Source organism: Phaseolus vulgaris, chromosome 4, assembly GCF_051622355.1.
Source record: "Phaseolus vulgaris cultivar YP4 chromosome 4, ASM5162235v1, whole genome shotgun sequence".
Classification (NCBI taxonomy): Eukaryota; Viridiplantae; Streptophyta; class Magnoliopsida; order Fabales; family Fabaceae; genus Phaseolus; species Phaseolus vulgaris.
Genome location: NC_143501.1, coordinates 30,779,006 through 30,803,482, shown reverse-complemented (window position 1 = coordinate 30,803,482; position 24,477 = coordinate 30,779,006).

The window sequence follows — 24,477 nt, the reverse complement described above, 5'->3', positions numbered from 1 at the left end:
CACTGACCCTAGCCTCTTCTCGCACCTCATCCAAGAGGTCTAGGTTCACCTTCCTCTCCTCATTGGACTCCTCAGCAACGAAGTTCAGAAACCTTGGTGAGCTTTCTTGTATCTCCACAGGGATCATAGCATGTGACCCATAGAACAAGCTGAACGGTGTCTCTTGGGTGCTAGATTGTGGAGTGGTGTGATAGGCCCACACGATCCTGGGAACCTCCTCTGCCCACGTCCTCTTGGCCTTCTCTAACCTTCTCTTCAGCCCTCTGAGCAGCACTCGGTTGGCCGACTCTACCTGCCCATTCGTTTGTGGGTGCTCCACCGAGGCAAACACCTGCTGTATCTTCATCTCTTCACATAGGTTCTTCAGTTGATGACTCGTAAACTGAGTTTCATTGTCAGAAACCAAACGCTTGGGCACTCCGAAACGACACACAATGTTCTTCCACACGAACTGTTGAACCTTGTGTGCGGTGATCTATGCGACCGGCTCTGCCTCTACCCACTTTGTGAAATACTCAATGGCGACGATCAGAAACTTCATCTGCCTTACTGCCAAGGGGAAGGGTCCCAAGATGTCAATTCCCCAGGTGTGGAACGACCATGGGCTGTGAATTGACCTTAGCTCTTCAGGGGGCGCCTTGTGCCAATCTGCGTGTTGCTGGCACTGCTTGCAACGCTGAGCATACCCCACACAATCTTCCTTCAGCGTTGACCAGTAGTACCCCGCATGGAGGACTCTGCTTGCCAAGGCGCGACCACCAACGTGGCTCCCGCACACTCCCTCGTGGAGTTCTGACATAATTCTTGTGCACTGCTCCCCGTGCACGCACACCAACACCGGATGGGTGAATCCAAACCTAAAGAGATCCCCATCAATAAGAGTGAACTTACTTGAGCTTCTCTTTACTCTCTTTCCCTCTGTCGGGTCCAACGGAAGCACCCCATCTGCCAAGTACCGCTGGTACGACGTTATCCACGTATCAGCCTTTCCAACAGCGCAAACTTCCATCACCTCATCAGTCCTCACCGGTCGCGCTCTCACCTTAGGTGCTCTCAAGGTTTCTTGAGTTAGAGACCGATGACCGATCGCTATACGCTCCCTTGACTTGTACACTTGAAGTACCTGGTTGTCCGTCACGAACGCGCGAGGCACCTTCAAGGTCTCTTGGATGACGGTCCTCTGCCTTCCCCCCTTGCCTGAGCTGGCTAGCTTGGCAAGCAAGTCAGCTCTGGCATTCTGCTCTCTCGGCACATGGACCAACTCGAACTCTGCAAAGGACGTCTTCAGGGTGCGCACATACTCGAGATATGCAGCCATCTGAGGGTCTTTGGCCTGGAACTCTTCTGTTACCTGCCCAGTGACCAACAAAGAGTCGCTTTTGGCCATCAAACTCCTTGCTCCTATCTCTCTTGCCAACAACATTCCAACAATCAAGGCTTCGTACTCCGCCTGGTTGTTGCTAGCCTTGAAGGCGAAACGCAGAGACTGCTCGATCAGCACTCCGTTTGGGCCTTCTAGGATTACCCCATCACCACTCCCTTGCTGATTGGAAGAACCATCCACTGATAGGACCCAACGAAAGTCTAGACCCTCCGAAGGTGTCACACGCCTGATGACAACTCGACGACGAAGTCCGCGAACACCTGCCCCTTGATCGGTCCTCGGGGCTCGTACCGGATATCAAACTCAGACAGCTCCACAACCCACTTCACCATTCTCCCAGCTACATCTAGCTTCTTCAGCACCTTCTGGATAGGCAGATCGGTCATCACCACCACCGTGAAACTGTGAAAGTAGTGGCGGAGCCTCCTCGCTGAAAACACCACCGCCAGAGCCGCCTTCTCCAGGGCCTGATACCTTACTTCAGGACCTTGCAGCACCTTACTCACGAAATAAATAGGTCTCTGAACTTGGTTTTGCTCTTGGACCAATACTGAACTGGCCGCCCTCTCCGTCACAGCAAAATACAAGCGGAGAGGGGTGCCCACCTGTGGCTTGCACAAAACTGGTGGGCTTGCCAGATACTCCTTTAGCTTGACGAAAGCCTCCTCGCATTCCTTAATCCAAACGAACCTGCTGTTCCGTTTGAGACATTGGAAGTAAGGGTGACCCTTCTCTCCCCCGGCGGACATGAATCGCGACAATGCCGCCAACCGACCGGTGAGCTGCTGCACCTCCTTCACCGACGCTGGGCTCCTCATTGCCATGATCGCCGCGCACTTCTCGGGGTTCGCCTCAATTCCCTGCTCTATCAAGAGGAAGCCTAAGAACTTCCCAGCTTCTACGCCGAAAATACACTTCTCTGGGTTGAGCTTCAACCTGTATTTGGCGATAGTCGTAAACAATTCCTCCAGATCAGTGACATGTTGCACATTCCTTTCCAGCATCGGCGAGAGCACTCTATCCATCAGCCTCTGATAGGTGGCTCCCGCATTCTTCAGCCCGAATGACATTACCTTATAACAGTAACAAGACCGCTCAGTCATGAACGCGGTCTTGCACTCGTCCATCTGATGCATCCTGATCTGGTTATAGCCTGAGAATGCATCCAAGAAACTCAGAAGCTTGCACCCCGACGCGCTATCCACCAAGGCATCTATGTTGGGTAGGGAAAAGGAGTCCTTGGGGCATGCCTTGTTCAAATCTGTGAAATCCACGCACATCCTCCATTTGATGTTCGACTTCTTCACCAGTACCACATTTGCCAGCCACTTTGGGTACTGGATTTCTCTGATGTGCCCCGCGGCCAAGAGTTTGCGGGTCTCTTCGTGGATCACCTGCCTCCTCTCCTCATTAAACTTTCTCCTTCTCTGGCGCACCGGTCGGACCTGAGGGTCCATTGCAAGACGATGGCAGAGAAAGTCTGGGTCAATACCTGGCATGTCTGAGGCTGACCACGCAAACGCGTCCAGATGCCTCTCAATCACCCCGGCGATGACCGCCCTTGCGATCCCTGACTCGCGGGGCGTGATCATGCTCTCTTTCTCAGCTTCTACTTGGGCCACCCCTGAGCCCCCCCAGCACTGCTTCCTCCATCTCCACATCTCTTTGTGTACCTCTTACCAGCCCTGTGGCCTCCGATCGCCTCTCGTCTACACCCGGCGGTGGCGTCGGGGTAACATGGCACACACTCCTTTGCTGCTTGAGGCTGTTCTCATAGCAGCGCCTAGCCTCCTTCTGGTCTGACTTAATGGTGATCACTACCCTCTCCATCGACGACAACTTCAACTTCATGTGCCTCGTCGACGGTACAGCTCCCAACCTGTTGAGCGTCGGCCTTCCCAACAGTATGTTGTAGGCGAATGGGGCATTAACCACTAAGTACTTGATCTTTTCAGTGCGAGCCACGGTCCCATTCGTGAACGTGGTCCTCAGCTCTATGTAGCCTCGCACCTCCACTTGGTCCCCTGCGAAGCCATACAAGCACCCTGTGTACGGCCTCAGATGATCAAGGGACAGTTGCAGCTTGTTGAATATCGGCCAGAACATCACGTCCGCCGAGCTTCCCTGGTCCACGAGGACCATGTGCACCTTTCTCCCTGCCGTGACAAGGGAGATGACTATAGGATCGTTGTCGTGAGGCACAACGTCCTGGAGATCCGCCTTTGTGAATGTAATGTCAGCATCGGGGGAATGATCTTCTTCCACCGAGTCGACAACCATCACCGAACGAGTGTACCTCTTCCTCTAAGAGGCTGTACACCCCCCTCCAGAGAAGCCCCCTGCGATCGTGTGCACCTCTCCGTGCACAGGTACCTCGTGTTGCGGATCTTCTGCTGGTGGCCCCGACGCCCGATCACCTTGCGCCTCCCGCAAGTAATCGCTCAAAAAGCCACTTTTTACCAACTCCGCGAGTTGGTGTCCCAACGCCAAACAAGAGTGGAGTGAGTGGCCATAAGCCTGGTGAAACTCACACCACACATTCTTTTTCCTTCCCAGCTCCTTGTCAGTTGTACCGACCAGGTAGTCGGGAGTGATGACGTGGCAGCAAGCGATAATATAGGCGTGTTGAGCGGAACACCTGGCTGACAGAAGGGAAGGAAGTCGGGGAGCTCGCGTAGTCACCAATCGTTAAATTGGTGTGCTCCGATCACTAGCATATCTAAACCGGCGGTCACCAGGTTTGTGTCGTAGTCGCCAGATGCGAACCCAGGCGACCAAGTGATCAGAGATCGCCGAGAGGAGGACATCGCCGAAAGATCAGGAAAGCTTGTTCAAGGCTTTCAAAGGGCATGAGTGCGAAGGATGAAGTTATCAGATGATCATCCCCTAGCTAGCCAGAGGTTGAAGCCAGGGAACAGCTTACCAGGACATGCACGGTGAAGCAAGTGAAGCAGATCATGATGGCGGCCGGCGAGACCACAGGGAAGGTGTGCATGGTGACACCCCGTACTCGCCACGCAGAAGAGATCGCGCTCCAAGGCAGCTATACACCGAGTTACTCCTTGCATGAGTAACTTAGTCGAACAGCCTGAAGAGTAAGAAGTGACGCTCAAGCAGAGGACACTCCAGATGGTGACACGTGTACAAATGGATGCGAGCCACGTGTCCAGAGGTGTAACCGTCAGGAGAGAGAAAGTGCACAGGTATATAAGAGATTATAACGAACTTCTGAGGTACGTGCGTTTAGAACACTTCTTTACGCTTGTGAGAACTTGAGTACGCTGAGAGAGAACATTGCACGGTTCCTGAAGTTCTTAGTTTTTCTCTTAGAGTTTTGGTGGTTCAGTCACTGACTTGAGCGTCGGAGCGCGATCGGCCGCAGCGGCGCCACTCTGTCTTTTGCAGGTTCTAGAGGTGAATCGAGGTGTGAAGGACGGAAGCTAGCGTGGTGCAAAGCCGATCCAGAGGAAGAATACCTTTGACGAGGCGAGGCTCTTGCGTTCTGGTCAACCGGCAAGATCATCAAGCGCCCACCGTGGGGCCGTGTAAAACCTGTCCCCATCCACAGCGTGAGTTCTTGAAGTTTCTGTAGTTTCTGTGTGGTTGTGTGCTGGTGCAACCATTTTTCACCGTTCATTCGAGTTTTGTTCGGTGATTTCGAGTTTTCTACCGTTCGTTCAAGCTTCTGTTCGGTGAATTCGAGTTTTCTGCCGTTCGTTTGGGTTTTAATCGGTAGTTTGAAGTTTCCACCATTCGTTCGAGCTTTCGATCGGATTCTTGGAGTTTCTTGCTGTTCGCGCGGTTTTCAATCGGTTGTTCAGAGCTTTTTCCGTTCGATTGCGTTTTTGGTTAGTGAATCGGGAGCTTGCTGGAGAAGCGGTAGTTTCGTGGTGAAGTTGCAAGTTTCTACGAAGGTTTCGACGTCCGAATCTATCGGCGTGCTGTTGTGGTTGCGTTTTTGGAAGTTCTTGGGAGTTTGGGAGTTTCTGACCGATTGATTGCTGGTTCGATCGTTTGCTGGAGAAGGTTCTGTTTGCTGAAGTTTGGTCTGCTGAGTTTCATGAGAAAGATGAGAAGCAACCGTTCAAGTCCCGTTGTGGCAGTTGCTGCTGAAGGCGCCATGACTATGGCGCAAATGATGGAGATCATGCGTGCGCTGCAAGCAAATGTGGAAGCATCGCGCGTAGAGCAAGCAAAGATGCATGAAGACCTAGTCGCCTCTCAAGCCAGGAATGAAGAGCTCAGCAAAGTGACTGAGGAGTTGCATCAAGCTCCTTAGGAGCAGAGAGGACGCCCAGTTGCTGAAGAGGTCGCGCCGTCGTCGCCACCTCGCGTTTTCCCTATGCCGTTTGCTCAAGCAATCACAGACACGCCTATCCCGGCGAGCGTGGTACCTGTGAAGGCTTCTTTCACCGGCGTGGAGGACCCTGAGGCACATCTCACCACGTTTCACACGCAGATGATGCTGTCAGGGGGCTCGGATGCTGTATATTGCAAGATGTTTGTGAGCACGCTCAAGGGAACAACGCTGGAATGGTTTGTGAGCTTGCCTACAGGTCACATAACCAATTTCCAGCAGTTTTCGAACCTTTTCGTCGAGCAGTACATTGTGAACAAGGCGCCACCTAGGGTGTCTTATGACCTGTTCGACATAAGGCAGTACCAGGGAGAGTCCCTCAGGGACTACTTGAATCGTTTTGGAGCACAGATGGTCCGCTCGCCTGCCAAAGACGAGGAGATGCTGGTATACGCCTTAAAAAAGGGCGTGCTGTCGGGGCCTTTCTGTGAGGCGCTGATTAGGGCTCACCCCGCCACGTTTGCTGAAGTTAGGCGACTTGCGGTGGCCCACATCACCGACGAGAGTGAGGTCGCCGAGAAGAGAGGAAGCGTGGCCCCTGCTAGGCCACGTGCCCAGACCAGAATCCAGCCGCAGAGGGTGCTGGAGACGGCGGCGGCCAAGAGGGATCAAAGGATTCGCCATCCTTACGATCCAAAGAAGAACAAGGGAAGGGGCCCAGGGCGCCCCAGGGAGTACAATCGCCCACCAAAGCACAAGTTTGTCATGGGGTTGGCGGATCTGATTGCCATTCCCAACATAGCAGCCAGGCTTAAGGCGCCTGAGAAGGTGAGCGACAAGGTGCTAGGACCAAAACCAAACGCCTGGTGTGAGTTCCACCAGAGTTTTGGTCATACTGTTGATTCGTGTTTGGCCCTGGGATACCAGCTCGACGATCTGGTCAAGAGCGGTTTCTTGAACGATTACCTGCTGGACAGGAGGACGGGGGGTGCGTCAAGCTCCCAGCCGGCGATTGGTGAGGCTCAGCAGCATGAGATGCCCACCCATGGCGAGATCCACACCATCGCTGGAGGTTTCTCGGGTGGTGGATGCACTGCGTCACATCGGAAAAGATATGCAAGGTCTGTGATGACAGTGGATATGTTCGAGGATCACTCGCCAGATGTGGACATCACGTTCACAAAAGAAGATCTCAGGGACGTTGTGCCTCATGACAACGATCCCATAGTTATCTCGCTTGTCACAGCGGGAAGGAAAGTCCACCGCCAGAAAAGAGCAAGCACGTCGCGGATCTGGAGGAGTTGTTCACCACAATCGCCAAGTTCAGATTAAAGCTGAACCCCGAGAAGTGCATTTTTGGCGTGGAGGCAGGGAAGTTCTATGGATTCCTCTTAACTGAAAGAGGAATAGAGGCAAATCCTGATAAGTGTGCTGCCATTTTGGCGATGAGGAGCCCGACTACCGTGAAGGAGGTGCAACAACTTACAGGTCGGATGGTCGCCCTGTCTCGTTTCGTCTCAGCTAGCGGAGAGAAGGGCCATTCGTACTTCCAATGTTTAAGGCGGAACAACAAGTTTGTCTGGACGAAGGAGTGTGAAGAAGCCTTCGTGAAGCTTAAAGAATACTTGCCGAGCCCGCCGGTTTTGTGTAAACCCCTGGTAGGAACCCCTCTCAGGTTGTATTTTGCTGTGACTGAGAAGGCGGTGAGTGCGGTGCACGCCCAAGATCAAGACCAGGCTCAGAAGCCTATTTATTTCGTCAGCAAGGTGTTGCAAGGCCCGGAGGTGAGGTATCAGGCCTTGGAGAAAGCTGCACTGGCTGTAGTATTTTCGGCGAGGAGGTTGCGCCACTATTTTCACAGTTTTACAGTACTGGTGATGACCGACTTGCCGATCCAGAAAGTCCTAAAGAAGCCTGACGTAACTGGGAGAATGGTGAAGTGGGCGGTGGAGCTATCGGAGTTCGACATCAAGTATGAGCCCCGAGGTCCGATCAAGGGGCAGATTTTCGCCGATTTTGTGGTCGAGCTCTCGTCAGAAGCAGCACGAGTTGAAGGGGATGATTTTCGTTGGGTGCTCTCGGTGGACGGATCGTCGAACCAGCAGGGTAGCGGTGTTGGAGTCATTCTAGAAGGGCCCAACGGCGTGCTGATAGAACAGTCCCTGAGATTTGCCTTCAAAGCCAGCAACAATCAAGCAGAGTATGAGGCGCTGATCGCCGGAATATTGTTGGCTAAGGAGATGGGAGCTAGGGTGTTGATGGCTAAGAGTGACTCGTTATTAGTCACGGGACAAGTAACAGGCGAGTTCCAGGCCAAGGATCCACAAATGGCGGCTTACTTGGAGTATGTGCATGAGTTGAAGAGTTCCTTTGTCTCGTTTGAAGTGGTGCATGTGCCCAGATAGCAGAATGCCCGAGCAGACTTGCTAGCTAAGCTCGCCAGTTCGGGCAAGGGGGGTAGGCAGAGGATAGTGATCCAAGAAACTCTGAAGACGCCTAGAGCATTTGTGGCAGACCACCTGGTTCTTCAGATAAGCAAGTCGACGGAGAAAGCGGCGAGGAGTCACAGGTCCTTGACTCAGGAGACTTTGAGGTCGCCCAGAATAAGAGCATGTCGGGGGGAGAGGGTGAACATGACGCAGGTCTGTGCCACGCATGAGCCAGACACATGGATAACCCAGTACCAGCGTTGCCTGGCAGATGGCCTTCTCCCGCTGGATCCGACGGAGGCTAGGAAGATAAAGAAGAACTCCAGCAAGTTCACCATGATAGATGGCGAGCTGTATAGGTTTGGGTTCACACACCCACTCCTGGAATGTGTGCACGGAGAAAAATGTACAAGAATTATGGCCGAGCTCCATGAAGGGATATGTGGAAGTCACGTCGGGGGTCGAGCTCTGGCTGCAAGAACTCTCCGTGCAGGTTACTGCTGGCCAACAATGAGGGAGGACTGCAAGAAGTATGCACAGTGCTGCAAGCAATGTCAGCAGCACGCCGATTGGCACAAGGCGCCTCCAGAAGAGTTAAAGTCAATCTACAGCCCTTGGCCATTTCATACGTGGGGAATTGACATTCTGGGACCTTTCCCATTGGCGATCAGGCAGATGAAGTACTTGGTGGTGGCGATTGAATACTTCACCAAGTGGATCGAAGCAGAACCAGTAGCCCAGATCACCGCACACAAGATCAAGAGCTTTGTATGGAAGAACATCGTGTGCCGGTTTGGTGTGCCTAAGCGCCTGGTGTCAGACAACGGGACTCAGTTTGCAAGTCACCTACTGAAGAAGCTGTGCGAAGAGGTGGGAATTCAGCAGGTGTTTGCATCCGTCGAGCACCCTCAGACAAATGGCCAAGTAGAGTCCGCAAATCGGGTGTTGCTGAGAGGTTTGAAGAGAAGGCTGGAGAAAGCTAAGGGGTCGTGGGCCGAGGAGGTACCCCGCATAGTTTGGGCGTACCATACCACCGAGCAGTCAGGAACCCATGAGACCCCGTTCAGCTTGGTCTACGGATGTGATGCAATGGTTCCAGTGGAAATCCAGGAGAGCTCCCCGAGATTCCAGAACTTTGTGGCGGAAGACTCGAACGAAGAAAGAAGGCTGAATCTGGATTTACTGGATGAGGTCAGAGAGGAGGCAAGGGTAAAGTCCTCATCGTCTTTCGGCGATCGGAGGCACCAACAATGATTAAAGACCTCAACGCCCTCGCGCGTCTTGAGGCGAGAAAGAGATAAAAGTCCTCCTCGACTTTGTGCGAGTGCAGGCGAGAACAGGTTAAAAGTCCTCAGTGCATCCAGGGAAGAGGAGATGTAACCCCTGGGCAAAGTAGAGGCACCAGATAAAGTCCTCCTTGACTTTGTGCGAGTGCAGGCGAGATCAGATTAAAAGACCTCTCTGCACCAGCAGATAGAGGCAAGATTAAAAGTCCTCAGTGCATCCAGGGAAGAGGAGATGTAACCCCTGGGCAAAGTAGAGGCATCAGATAAAGTCCTCCTCGACTTTGTGCAAGTGCAGGCGAGATCAGATTAAAAGTCCTCAGTGCATCCAGGGAAGAGGAGATGTAACCCCTGGGCAAAGTAGAGGCACCAGATAAAGTCCTCCTCGACTTTGTGCGAGTGCAGGTGAGATCAGATTAAAAGACCTCTCTACACCAACAGATAGAGGCAAGATTAAAAGTCCTCAGTGCATCCAGAGAAGAGGAGATGTAACCCCTGGGCAAAGTAGAGGCACCAGATAAAGTCCTTCTCGCCGTCGAGCGAGTTCAGGCGAGATAAAGTCCTTCTCACATCAGAGTGAGTTCAGGCAAGGTGAACTGAAAAGTCAGGGGGTTCGTGACCTTAAACGGCGGGAAAGGAAGGAAAACGCCTTTCCCCCTTTAAGTGAAACATCAATATTGACTTAGTAAGACCAGAGAAGACTTCCACGCTTGTAGGCGGTGTGAAGGCAGATAAAATCCTTCTCGTCTTGAACGAGTTCAAGTATGGCGTGAAGGGTGAAAGAAGTTAAAGGACAGCTAAGGTAGGTTCAAAGAGAACACCTCGCTATCCGGCTTGTTGTTCTAAAACTCAGGGAAGTAGAGAAGGATCCGAAAGGCGCCTCTACCCCCCAGATGAGGGAACAATAGCCAAGTTATGAAGGCAAAGAAAGCTTACATCGCCAGAACCTTATGGCGATCAGAAGAATTCCAGGCGATGATAGGAGTAAAGGCTAACCTTGCCGGGCAGATCAGGTAAACTGTATTGTGATACCAGTTTAAGTTAAAACCTGCTGCCTAGTAAGTAGCTAATTGCCTTGAGTTTGCAAGTTACGTTAAATGTCATCGCTTGAAGGTTAATAAGTTGCTCAAGTTTTACTTTGAGTTAACAGTTGATGAATTGTTATAAGGTTGATAGTTTGCTCGAGTTCAAAGCAGTGAGTAAGCGGTTAAGCCCAAGGAATCGCTAAGTTAATTTGTTTAAAGCGAGTTCTACCAGATAAGTTGATCAACCATACAGCGAGGGAGAAAGCAGATGAAGGTTAAAGAATGAGAAGTAAACAGAAAGACGAGGTGCAAAAGCGGAAGAAGTTATATAAAAGCAGTGTCAGTTCAAATACATAAGAAGGAAAAGTACAAGTAAAGTTCGTACAAACAGAGATAAGCAACAAGCTTTCAAAGAGCAAAGTGATGGAGGGAGACAATTAATCTTCAGAAGGCACGATCTTCCCATCCACCACTTCGTTGCAGATCGACACCATAGAGAGGTCGAGCTCGGGGTATTGGCAAGCGACTTTCTCCAGGGCGGCGTCGAACCCAGCGGCAAGGACTTGGGCGGAGCTTTGCTCGAGCTCTTCGGTTTGTTGCTTCAGCTCGTCAGCTCGTTTCTTCAGTTCTTCAGTTTCCCCGCGAGTTTGAGCAAGGTCTTCAGCAACCTTTTTGCCTTCGTCCCGCGCCTGGGCCAGCTCTGCAGCAGTTTTCTTGTTTTCCTCTTGAGCCTTGGCGAGCTCAGCCATGGCGTCGTCCCTCTCCTTCTCGACCTTCCCGAGGAGGACCTCCCGATCAGCTGACCTTTTTTCAAGATTTTCCACCTTGGCCGCATCTGCTTTTATTGATGCCTCCAAGTTGGCCACCTTGAGCCTGTAGGGTACCAGCTTACTCTCCAGCTCAATTTTCTCTTGAGCTAGGAGGTGCATTTTTTGGCGCAGATCGGAGGCCTCCTTGCGTGCGCCCCTTAGCTCAACGCTCATGGCGTCCTCCAGCCTTGAGTGATCGATTTCTACCATCATCAGGTTGCAAGACAGTTTTTCTGCCTCAATCCTTATCAGGCGGTTCTCCTCCTGGAGCGCTGAGTTCTCGTCCTGAAGCCTCTTGTTCGAGTTCTTCACAGCCTTCGTTATGATTGAGGGAAGGTCCTCTGCCATCATCTTTAGTTTAGCTGTGAAGGGCCCCCAGACCTCTTCGATGGAGGGGGGAAGGCTTGCAGTTGTTGCTGGTGGAGGTGCTGGAAGAGCCTGGTGCTGATTTTCACCACCACCCTCTTGAGTTTGTAGAGCAAGGGGGGCTTCTTGGCGTGGTGGTGAAGTCGGGGACTCTGTTATGAGGATGGGCGAGTTGTGGGCACCTTCATCTCCACCTGGTGCGGCCTCAGCAATAGAGGTGGTTGAAGGAGGACCCTCTCCAGCAGATACGAACGGCGTGGAGGCGCTTGGAGGGTTCTCTATGAAGTTAGGCTCGCTGCCTTCAACCACAGGGAGCGCGACCGCCAAGGGTGTTGCTTGGACTGGTTGTGTTGGAGCTGGAGGTGAGGGCGGTGTTGGTGTTGGGAGAGCGGGTGGTGAAGAAGGTGCCACCCTTGTTCTTTTGGTGACGAGGCCGTCCTCAGTCGCCTCATCACCTTCCTCTTCATCTTCCTGTACCACCTGAGTGGTTTTTCTTTTGGGTCTCCTCAGGACCAGTTTCTGTCTTTGAGGGGCGGGTAGTGTCCCCGAAGGAGTTGGACCTTGGGGAGGAGTCTTGCCCTGGGCAACGACGATCTCTACCACCGAGTTGGGCACTGTTTGGGAGCCTGCTGCCAGCTTGTGAGCCCGGGCGATCGCCCTCAGTTCTGCCAGCTTTCCCTTTCCCAACATGAGGTCTGCACAGGGTAAAAAATAGATGAGTAAGCACAAAAGCAAAGGCAAAATATACGAGTGTATGCACGAATAACGTAAGCAAGTGGCACATGAATCAAAAACCAAGACCAGTACGCAACAAACAGGACGCCCAATGATAGATGGTAGAAATGCGAAGTCAGTCCCTACACGAAACGAAAACCTTGGTGTCGAGGTAAGGGCTAACCTATATGAGCTTCAAGTTGGCCCTCGAGGAACTCGAAGGAGATTATTGAGGAGGTGGGGAAGGTGATGTTGGCGGCTGCTACACTCTTCCAGAAAAGGCAGAGATCTTTGTCTAGCTCGCCCATGGTGTCGGGACTTCTGGGCCTCCTAAAGCTTTCTTTGGAGTCTTTGTTCCCCTTGTGTACCCAGTACAAGGGGAAGCCGTCGAGCAGGGAGGGATCTTGGTCGTTGGCGCACACCTTCACGAATTTTCCCTTCCAATCTTTGTAAGATTGCTGGAAGATAGAGAGGATTGACGTCCCAGCAATCCCATTCAGGCTAATCCAGAGGCGGTCTCCTGGATTCTTAGCTTCGAACAGGAAGAGGAAAACGTCAACTGAAGCTAGTAGTCCCAAGTGTGCGCACATAATTTGGAACGCCCTTACGAATGCCCAGCTGTTAGGATGAAGCTGGGCGGGGGCGATATCGAGCTCGGTTAACAGCTCTCTCTCGAAGCGAGTGAAGGGAAGTCTGAGCTTCACCTTCTTGAAGAACGTCGCGTAGATGAAGCAGAACAGCTCGCCGTTGTTCGCTTTATCGTCCGCGCAGATTGGCTCACCCGGGAAGCAGGGCAGCACGGCCATTTTGCTGTCGTGCTCCTTATGGAATGAGAGCTTGGATTAGTCCCCTTTCCTTAGTCGGTGCACACCCAACTCTGTGTTTATTGAAGAGGTTTCTTTCAACAAAGCTGAGGTGGCCCAAGGGTAGAGTTCCTTGTAGTCTTTTGGAGGTAGGGAAGCGCCTCCGGCGACTGGCGGAGTTGCCTGAGCGGGGTTGGCGTGAGAAGTTGCAGGCCTCTCAGCCTGGGTAGAAGGAGCACCAGATGCTCGTGGTGGGTTATGCGCTTGGGGTGGAGGGTTTCGCGATGGAGGAGGAGGGTTCGCGGTGGTTTTCGTGCGAGCCATCGCAGGAACTGCAAAGGAAAAAGGAAAGGGATGAACAAAGATTGCAAAAAACGACTCGATGGAGGACGAAGAAGGAGGAACGAACAAACAAGAGTTCGCTGGGATGAACGTAATGGAAGACGAAGCCCTGAGCTACGAGAGAAGAGGAAAAGGAAAAACAGCCCACAACGTATGCTCCAGGCAGATAATGGATGATGCGAATTGGTTAAAATGCAGCAAATATCAACAGAAGAAGTAAAAGGGGTACCTTTTGATGATCGGATGAGCGTTGAAGGGAGTTGGAGATTGAGAGAGTTGAGAAGCTTCGTGGGTTTGCAGAGAGAAAACTTAGAACTTTTGAGAATGCAGAAAGATGATGGAACAGTAGGAAGCGCAAAGGGTTTTAGGGGTTTTTCGAACGTTTTCGGAAGCGCAAACGACCGCTGAAGATGACCGTTGATGAGGCCACGTGTCGAGCGATTGGAAAAAGGGGTTTGGTGGAGTGTCAGAAAAGCAGAGGGTACAAACGTTTGGAATTCCGTGCCAGCGCCACGTAGATCGACAGTGATGCGACCTCTTAGTCTTTTCGCTGGACAAGTCTCCGCTTAAGACTGGGTACTTGTGTACCGACCAGGTAGTCGGGAGTGATGACGTGGCAGCAAGCGATAATATAGGCGTGTTGAGCGGAACACCTGGCTGACAGAAGGGAAGGAAGTCGGGGAGCTCGCGTAGTCGCCAATCGTTAAGTTGGCGTGCTCCGATCTCTAGCATATCTAAACCGGCGGTCACCAGGTTTGTGTCGTAGTCGCCAGATGCGAACCCAGGCGACCAAGTGATCAAAGATCGCCGAGAGGAGGACATCGCCGAAAGATCAGGAAAGCTTGTTCAAGGCTTTCAAAGGGCATGAGTGCGAAGGATGAAGTTATCAGATGATCATCCCCTAGCTAGCTAGAGGTTGAGGCCAGGGAACAACTTACGAGGACATGCACGGTGAAACAAGTGAAGCAGATCATGATGGCGGCCGACGAGACCACAGGGAAGGTGTGCATGGTGACACCCCGTACTCGCCACGCAGAAGAGATCGCGCTCCAAGGCAGCTATACACCGAGTTACTCCTTGCATGAGTAACTTAGTCGAACAACCTGAAGAGTAAGAAGTGACGCTCAAGCAGAGGACGCTCCAGATGGTGACACGTGTACAGCTGGATGTGAGCCACGTGTCCAGAGGTCTAACCGTCAGGAGAGAGAAAGTGCACAGGTATATAAGAGATTCTAACGAACTTCTGAGGTACGCGCGTTTAGAACACTTCTTTACGCTTGTGAGAACTTGAGTACGCTGAGAGAGAACATTGCACGGTTCCTGAAGTTCTTAGTTTTTCTCTTAGAGTTTTGGTGGTTCAGTCACTGACTTGAGCGTCGGAGCGCGATCGGCCGCAGCGGCGCCACTCTGTCTTTTGCAGGTTCTAGAGGTGAATCGAGGTGTGAAGGACGGAAGCTAGCGTGGTGGAAAGCTGATCCAGAGGAACACCTTTGACGAGGCGAGGCTCTTGCGTTCTGGTCAACCGGCAGGATCATCAGGCTTCTCTGGTGCTCGCAACCATGCCGCTATGGCTGGAATGGCGATCAGCTCCGCCAATTCCACCACGAAGTCAAACCTGGGGGGCACGTTACTCTCCCTCGCGCGCCCCCTGCCCTGGTCCTTCCTAGGCTCGTAAGGGCGATGCTTCCCCTGAGCCTTCTTTCCTTCTTTGGCCTCATGCACCCTCATCGGCTGATGAGACCTGCCCAGTCCTCCGCGTGACTTGGCCGGGACCGCGCTTCCCCTTTTCTCAGAAACCTCCGTCTCTGCTACTATGTGCGCCATAGCACGACGCCTAATCTCCGCAAAGGTGCTGGGGTGATTTCTGATCAACGATTCACTGAAAGGGCCCGACAGAACCCTTTTCTTAAACGCATGCACCAGCATATCTTCATCTTTGCTGGGCAGCCTCACCACCTGAGCTCCAAAATGACTAAGGTAGTCCCTTAGGGACTCACCTTGGTTTTGTCGCACGTCGAACAAGTCATACGACACAACTGGGGGTGCCCTGTTCACAATATACTGCTCCATGAACAACTTAGAGAACTGTTGAAACGAGGTGATGTGGCCATCTGGTAGGCTCACGAACCACTCCAAAGCAATTCCGCTCAAGGTGCTCATAAACAGCTTGAAATACACCGCATCCGAACCCCTAGAGAGCATCATCTGGGTGTGAAACGCTGTCAGATGCGTCTCTGGGTCCTCCACCCCGGTAAACAAGGCTTTCACCCCCACCAAGTTTGGTGGCACCACCGCGCTCATAATCTCCGATGAGAAAGGCATGGGGAAAGTCCTGGGGGGAGACGGCGGCGGCGCCACCCTTCCTCCGCCGCGTGTTCCTTCTGCGCTTGCAGCGCTTGCGCAACTCTCCATTAATTCTGTCTAACTCCTCGTTTCTGCTCTGTGATGCAGCCAAATCCGCTTGCATCCTTTCTTGTTCCATTCTCGACGCTGCCACATTGTCTTGCAGCGTTCGCATCATTTCCAAGACCTGCGCCATCGCCACAACTCCTTCTTCAGCTGATGGCGCGGGTGAAGTTCGCCTTGTCCTTCTCATTTTCTCAGCAAAGAACCTCAAGAACAAACGAAATCTGACAGCAAAGTGTGGATGGGATCACAAATTCACACGGGCCCCACGGTGGGCGCCAAATGATCTTGCACGGCATTCGAACGTCAAAGGATTCGCAACGTCAAACTCTATCTTTCACCTCCGCAACCGCGACAAGTGCAAGAACGCTCCAGGAACTCCACCAGAACTCCAAGCAAACCTGCGAAACACACCAAACGGCGCCTCTAACGGCCGATTGCACTTCGACGCTCAAGTCAGCCTTACAAACCACCAAAGAACTAAGAATCTCTGCGAGACTCGTGTGCACTCTATGTGTGTGTAAACTAGTAACTTGCAAGAATGAATCTTACCCCCTTTGCATGAGCGCGGAATTCCCTTTATATACTCTGTTGCGCGCCTAAGTTATCCGTGCATGGAGTAACTTAACGTGTTCCTTTCCCTATGTGGCTCGTGCAACCTTAGTGTGAATACCAAGTGTGGCTTGGCTGAGCGCACGCACTAGGCATCACCTACTGTGTGAACGATCACCTCTGCTTTGCACCATGCACGTTATGGGTTAAGAGAACACCAATCACCGACCGGCTTACTAGCTCTCTTAGGTCACTCTCGTGCACGAGACTACAAAGCACATAACTTCTCCTTTCTCTGATACTCTGCCACGCCAGGCTCGTATGCAACGCTCTCCCTGGGAATCACCCTTCGTTTCCAGCTTAACTGCGTGCAACACGAAAACCCGATGATCATCGCCCACACCAGATGACCGATCGGTACACCACAGCGCTATGCCTTCTGCTTCCAGGCGCTTATCTAGGCGCTGATCGCGCATCCTCTCTGACCACCGCCCCCTGATCACCGATCTCCACCCTGGGCGACTTACTCAATGACTCATCTGCTTCCCTGTCCCACATGTTCCACTAAGAACGGTCCACGTGGCTATCTGTTGCTGATGTCACCGACTACCGATGACCGACCGGATCAGTGACAGAGACAAAACAACTTTCACGACTGACAGCGCAAATTACTTCTACAAGGTAATGCCGTTCGGCCTAAAGAACGCCGGGGCCACCTACCAAAGGCTGATGGACAAAATCTTTAAAGGGATGATCGGCAAGAGCGTGGAGGTCTACGTGGACGACATCGTGGTAAAGTTCGACTCATGCGGCCAGCACATCAAGGACCTACAAGAAGTCTTCGACGCCCTAAAAAGGGTCAACATGCGCCTCAACCCCGAAAAGTGTCCGTTCGGCGTAGAAAGCGACAAGTTCCTCGGCTTCATGCTAACCCACAGGGGAATCAAGGCAAACCCCGATAAATGCAAGGCCATAACAGAGATCAGAAGCCCGAGCAATCTGAAAGAAATCCAGCAGCTGCTCGGCCGGCTAACGGTATTATCTAGGTTCGTTCCTCGCCTTGCCGAATGAATCAGGCCCATAGCCCAGATGCTCCGCAAAACTTCGAAGTTCAGCTGGAACGAGGAGTGCGAGCAGATCTTTGGCTAGCTTAAAACATTCCTATCGTCACCAGCCGTCATCAAAAAGCTGAGACTAGACCTGCACATTGTAGTTTATCTGGCCGTTTCCGAAGAAGCGGTCAGCTCAGCTCTGGTGCAGGAGGTGGACCACGAAGAATACCCAGTGTACTTCGTCAGCCGGACACTCCATGCGGCCGAAACCAGGTACCAAATGATAGAGAAAGTAGCATTAGCCCTGGTACTGACCGCGAGGAGGATGCGCCCATACTTCCAAAACCATGAAGTCACGGTAAGAACCAAGTACCCTATATACAAAATTCTATCTAAACCTGACCTCGCAGGACGAATAATAGGGTGGTCGGTCGAGCTATCAGAGTTCGACATCAGGTACGAGCCAAGAGGCACCGTCAAGTCCCAATGCTTGGCAGACTTTGCTGCCGAGCTCCCCAAAAACTCAGAAACCTCGGCCAAGTGGGTACTCTACGTGGACGACTCATCCAATAAAACAGCTTGTGGCGCCGGGGTCGTCCTCGAAGGCCCCGGGGACTTGTTGATCGAGCAAGCCCTCGAATTCTCCTTCAAAGCAACGAACAACCAAGCAGAATACGAGGCCATACTGGCCGGCCTCAACCTAGCAAACAACCTAGGCGCACGAGAGGTCACATGCAAAAGCGACTCCCAGCTGGTTGTCGGCCAAATTAAAGGAGAATTCGAAGTCAAGGAACCTCTCCTCCAACGGTACTACCACACGGTTAGCAACGTCATATCCAAGTTCGACAAGGTCGTAGTCGAGCACATACCACGGCAGGAAAACGAGCGGGCCGACGCACTTTCACGCCTCGCGTCTTCTAAAAAACAAAGTCACCACCGATCGGTCGTCCAAATGCGACTGCCACAACCTAGCGTAGGTGACGCCGAGTGCATGGCAATCACCAAAACTCATACATGGATGACCCCGATCACCCAGTACCTAGAGCACGGGACATGCCAACCAGAGGAAGAAAGAAGCATCCGACGGCAGTGCGCCCGTTACACTATGATCGACCAGGACCTATACCATAGAGGGTACTCAACACCGCTCCTAAAGTGCCTCATCAAAGAGCAATCACAATACGTGCTGCAAGAGATTCACGATGGAGCGTGTGGAAGCCACTCTGGTGCCCGGACGATGGCGGCCAAAGTCATCCGAGCAGGATATTATTGGACGACCGTGCATGGAGACAGCGCTGACTACGTCAAAAAATGCCAAAAATGCCAAGAATTCAGCCCCCTCCATCATCGGAAGCCAGAGGAACTGCATAGCATGACATCACCATGGTCGTTCGCCATGTGGGGGATGGACATCATCGGGCCGTTCTCACCTGGGAAGGGCCAAACGAAACATCTACTAGTCGCGGTGGACTACTTCACCAAGTGGATAGAGGCCGAACCCCTAGCCACCATAACTGCTCGAAACATTCAAAACTTCGTGTGGAAGAACATAGTGTGCCGATTCGGCATACCATACTCGATAGTCTCCGACAATGGCCGGCAGTTCATCGACCAAGGCCTCATGACCTTCTACAACGACCTCGGCATCAAATCCCTCACGAGCTCCGTCGAACACCCACAAACGAATGGACAGGCCGAAGCAGCCAACAAGGTCTTACTGAACGAACTAAGGAAGAGGCTCGACACCGCAAAAGGAAGTGGACAGAAGAGCTGCCCGAGGTCCTATGGGCATATCACTGCACTCCACAGTCCACCACACAAGAAACCCCCTACGGCCTCACATACGGCACCGAGGCCATGATACCGGTGGAGGTCGGGGAACCATCCATCAGACGCCAACTCTTCGACTTATCCCTCAACAAGGAAAGTCTGGCAGTTGGCCTAGACCTCTTGAACGAGCTTCGCGACAAGAGCAAAATATGAGAGGCAGCATGCAAACTCCGAGCGTCAAGAAGGTACAACTCGAAGGTCCAGCCTAGAAGCTTCCACCAAGGCGACCTCGTCTGGAGAATGTGCAGCAACGCTAGGAAGTCGGACGACAATTTCTCATCAAATTGGGAAGGACCGTTCCGAATCTGAGAAGTAGGAGAGGGAGGGGCTTATCACTTGGAGCAGCTATCGGGAAAAATTGTACCTAGGACGTGGAATGCCACACACATAAAGTTTTATTTCAGCTAAACATGAATAAAATACACACACTCTTTCCTTGCCCGGCCTACCCATCGGTCGGAGAGGTTTTAACGAGGCGTTTTCTACAATACGGTGCACACAATGAATAATACACACGGTTCGACTAGGATGTAGCCCTAACCGGCATACCCTCCCGAAACCCACATGGTTCGGCCAGGACGTAGCCCTAACCGACATACCCTCCCGAAGCACACACACGGTTCGGCAAGGACGTAACCCCAATCGGCATACCCTCCTGAAACCCACACATGACTTGTTCAATAAAAATTCGTTAAAGCAATATCGACCGGTTGGTCTTGTTCAAATAAAATTCGTCAAAGAATGACCGTCCGGTCCCGTCATATTCATCACACGGCTTGGTTGATTTTAATTCGATCAAGTTCGTTACAATCACTTGGTTGATTTCACAAATTAACATGTCACGTTAAACTGACCGGTCATTTAGTTGACTTTACTCCGTTAGCTTTACTTCGGTTAAGATTAGTTAGTCCAAACAACCTCGTCCCGTCAAGGCTCGTTCGCCCAAAAACAACACAACAGTTGAAGAAAAAACTAATATATTAAACGAAAAGGTGGGGGCCACACCCCGGCCCCAGGGGAACAAAAAAGCTACGAACCAAGCCGACCGCCCTAGTCTATAATATTCAAAATGGCGGTGGAAGGATCAGCTTCATCGGTAGGTTGGCCGACCACCGCAGGGACCAAACGGCCATCGACAACCTCCATGTCTTGGTCAAATTGACTAGAAGGTGGAGGGCTGCCGTAGAGCACCTCGGCTTGGCGGACGGCAAGGTCGAAGCTCTGGTTAATAAGAACCATGGTATCTTCCATGGTCTTCAAAACTTCAGCCTCGACCGCCTTCTTCCCTTCGCGCTCGGTGGCGGCTTCCTCTTCCACTAAGGTGGCCCGACGGTCGGCCGCTTCCAACGCCTTACGGAGAAGTACAACCTCCGCGGCTTTGTCGGCGTCGGCCTTCTCCAGCTCGGCCAGCCGACTTTGACGCAACTCCAGCTCGGCAGCTTGCGCACACAACTGTTTTTCATAAGTTGTGTTGGCCTCCACGGCCTCCTTCAGATTATGACCTGCCTCTTGTAGCTCATGCTCGAGGCGGGAAATTTCTTCCACTCAGCCCTTCCGAGCGTCCGTGCCTCGCCGGGCCAGCACCAACCCCCGACATATCATCTCAATGCCGCCATTGAGAAGGTCGTCCTCGGGGATCGACTTGATTTCCCGCTCAAGACCAGGGGGCAACCGAAAAGAGACGACCCGACTGAAGGATCGGTCGCCCCCCAGCAAGGCTAGTGCCGACCCGCCAGAAGCCGGCACGGGCATCGCCACCGCCGTCAGGATTGGACGGTTGAAGTCGTCGGTGGGCGGTGAAGCATTCCTTGCCGACCGGCTAGGAGGAGGCGTCGGCATTTGTCCCGCCTCCCGCACGGTGCGGGCGATGTTGCCGCCCTCACGGCTGCGTTTCTTCGAGGGGCCCGCCCGGGCACCCTCCTCGGCTCGGGGCTTGGCGCTAGTGGCCCCCCTCTTCTCATTCAACTTATTCTTGAAGGAGTGCAACATGCCGATTGCTTGGGGTATCTCTCTCTTTGCGATTTCTGCGAGTAAACAACAAAAGGCCGGTCAGACAAAGCGCAATAAATAAAAAGACAAGCGTTAAACAACATACCCTCAAAAGCCTCCTCACGGTCGGTCGTATTGTATAGCGACATGAGCGGCCGAACGGGGAGCTTCCTGGGAAGGCTATCGAACAAAGAAAAAATAAGACGCTCATGCTCGCTCGGATAGACTGGTCTCGACCAATCCGTTATCTTTGTTGGACTCCTCGACCAAAACAGCGGGAAGCGAGGCTGACCAACCTCGTCAAAAAAGTAACGTGTTCCAGCCGGCTCCACGTACACTTTTATGAACTTCTCTTTGAAGTTCTTATAAGAGGCCGTGAAGGACTTGAATAGCACGCTACCCACCCGACTGACAAGCGATTGCCAACTGATAAGCTTAGCCGGGTATGATGAATAGAAATGAAGAAAGAAAGCAAGAAGGAAGAGGACGCAACCCGAACGTCCGACAAACAATGCGAAATGCTTGCATGGACGCCCACGAGTTGGGGTGAAGCTGGGTCGGAGCCATGTTGAGCTCCTTAAGGACCCCGGCCGTAAAGGCATCAAAGGGAAGGGACACATGCAGGTCCGTGAAAAGACAACTATACATAAAGAAAAAGGGAGGCTCGGTGGATGACCGCTCCCTGTACAAACGGTCCTCCAAAGAACAAGGACCGAATGCCAACAAGGATTCCTCGACCGAACCCTTCAAAACAGGAACCTCGTTCAGAAACTCGGCAACGGAGGTGTCGGTATAGAAGAAGGACGACACCTCACACACTCGGGGGTCAACCCAAGCAGGCCCCACATGGGATTGCGACCGCTCCAAAGGGGCCGATTGGTCCGACGCATTGCCAGTGTTTTCCCTCACCAACCCCGGAGAAGGAACACCCTCCACATCTCCTACCGGGACGGCTTGGCCGGGTGAAGAAGAAGAAGACGACGACGAGCACGAGGGGGGAGATTTGGAGGGAGAGTTCGGACGCGAAGGAGCAGACATGACTAACCTTTAGACGAACGAGGAAGGCAACTGAGATTGGTCGGATTGATTCGGAGTGTCAGAGCTCAAACAAAGATAACGCGTGAGACGCAACTGTTCCCAGCCCTTATTTATAGCCCGGAGGGACCTCGGAATTCCAAACGTCACAAAACCCCAACCGTTGGATTCGCTTGATCCAACGGTCCACGTCACTTGGCGCCAAAAAAACCCCTCATAAATGCGCGTCACATCAATCGCTCAAGCGCCCCCAAAACATCACTTCACTCATCATCGCACAAGCCGCCCGAAACCCATTCTTCAAACTCTTCGGTTGTACCACCTCTCGAGCCTGGGAGGCAACTATACTGGGATGATCGACCGGTCCCATTGACCCGGTCAACCCACACGACCAGACCCCACCTTAAACTACGAGGTCGACCACGTGGCATATGTGGCCGACCGACATAAGATGCTCAAGTCAAAGGTTGACCCGATTAGCAAAGGCTAACCCATGGTTAGGGAATGACCTAATCCAACCCTAATCAGTAAACAACTCCCTAATCCGGCCCAACAACAAGGGCCCATCAAAGTAATATAAATATCACGCATTCCAAGGAAAAAGGTACGTCATTATCTACAGTATTCTGACAGCCGAATACGATACCCCACTGACTTGAGCGTTGGAGTGCCATCTGCAGGTACCCCATCCGTTTGAGGAGCCATTCGGCGAGAGAGCTAGAAGAAGGAGCGTTGGATACATGAAAACCGATTGAGTAGCACCCGAAGTCAATAGTTCACTTTTTTTTTAAATAACTTTAAAATAACTTATTGTCTAATATAAACCGACTTCAATTTAAGATTTTAACTAGTGAAATTAAATATTATTTTTTTTATTTTAAATATGACAAACTATTTATTAGAGAATATTCATTCATATATATCAGATTGTTTGATTGAATTTCATTAGTTAAAGTTACATGATCGAATAATTTGAAAACTTTTATAGTTTGTAAATAAAAGTTTTCAAACATTTTAGTTTTGTTATTTCATTATGTTTTTTTAAAAATCGGTTTCCTATTTGATTCATGATAAGTCGATTCAATTTTAAAAAACCAGAGACAATGAAAGATTGGAAGGAATTGGGTATTACACAAACAATGATCTTCCAAAATGTGTGGTTATGGAAAAAGTGATAAATCCATATTATTGTTAACGGGAATATTGGCGTGAGTATCCATATTTTTTATTTTTATTTTTATTTTTAATATTTATATCTGTATTTTTTATTTTTATTTTTAACATTTATATTCGTATTTTTTATTTTTATTTTTAATATTTATATTTATATTTGTATTTTTTATTTTTATCTTTAATGTTTATATTTGTATTTTATATATTGTTATTATGTATTTAATGTTTTAAAATATATAATTTTTGTTCTTTATTATGTATTCAATTCAATATTGTAATTATATTTAAGTTTTTTAAAGTTATTTAAGAAGAAATCATAGTTAATTGATAATGTAAAAATTACAATATACATGAAAATTAACATCATATATTAAGGAAATAATAATTATAAAATTATACATAATTATTGTATGATATTGTGCGATATTATACACAATTATATGTAATTAATTTAATAATTATAGAATCCCTGATTAGTGGATCCCTACCTAATTAGCTTGTAATTTGGAGAGATCATGTTTGACAAAGAATGCACCAGTAACGCCCGCCAAGTCAGCTGCCATGGATCCAACCAATCCCTACTATGTTCATCATTCAGACCAACCAGGACACATGTTGGTGTCGACCAAATTGAACGGCGCCAATTATCAATCTTGGAAGACAACAATGGTACACGCACTCACGGCGAAGAAGAAACTCAGATTTGTTGACGTTACCATAGAAATGTCGTCACAAGAAAAAGACCCATCTCAATTCGAATTGCGGAATCAATGTAATTCCATGATTCTTTCATGGTTAAGTCACTCCATCGAGGCAAGATAGCCACAGGGGTATTTCAAGCGAAGACCGCCCGTCAAGTTTGGGAAGATCTCCTCGACCAGTTCAGACAGAAGAATGCGCCAACCATTTTTCAAATTCAGAAGGCAATAGCAACCATGTCCTAAGGTACGATGTCAGTGGCTTCATACTACATCAAACTCAAAGCGTT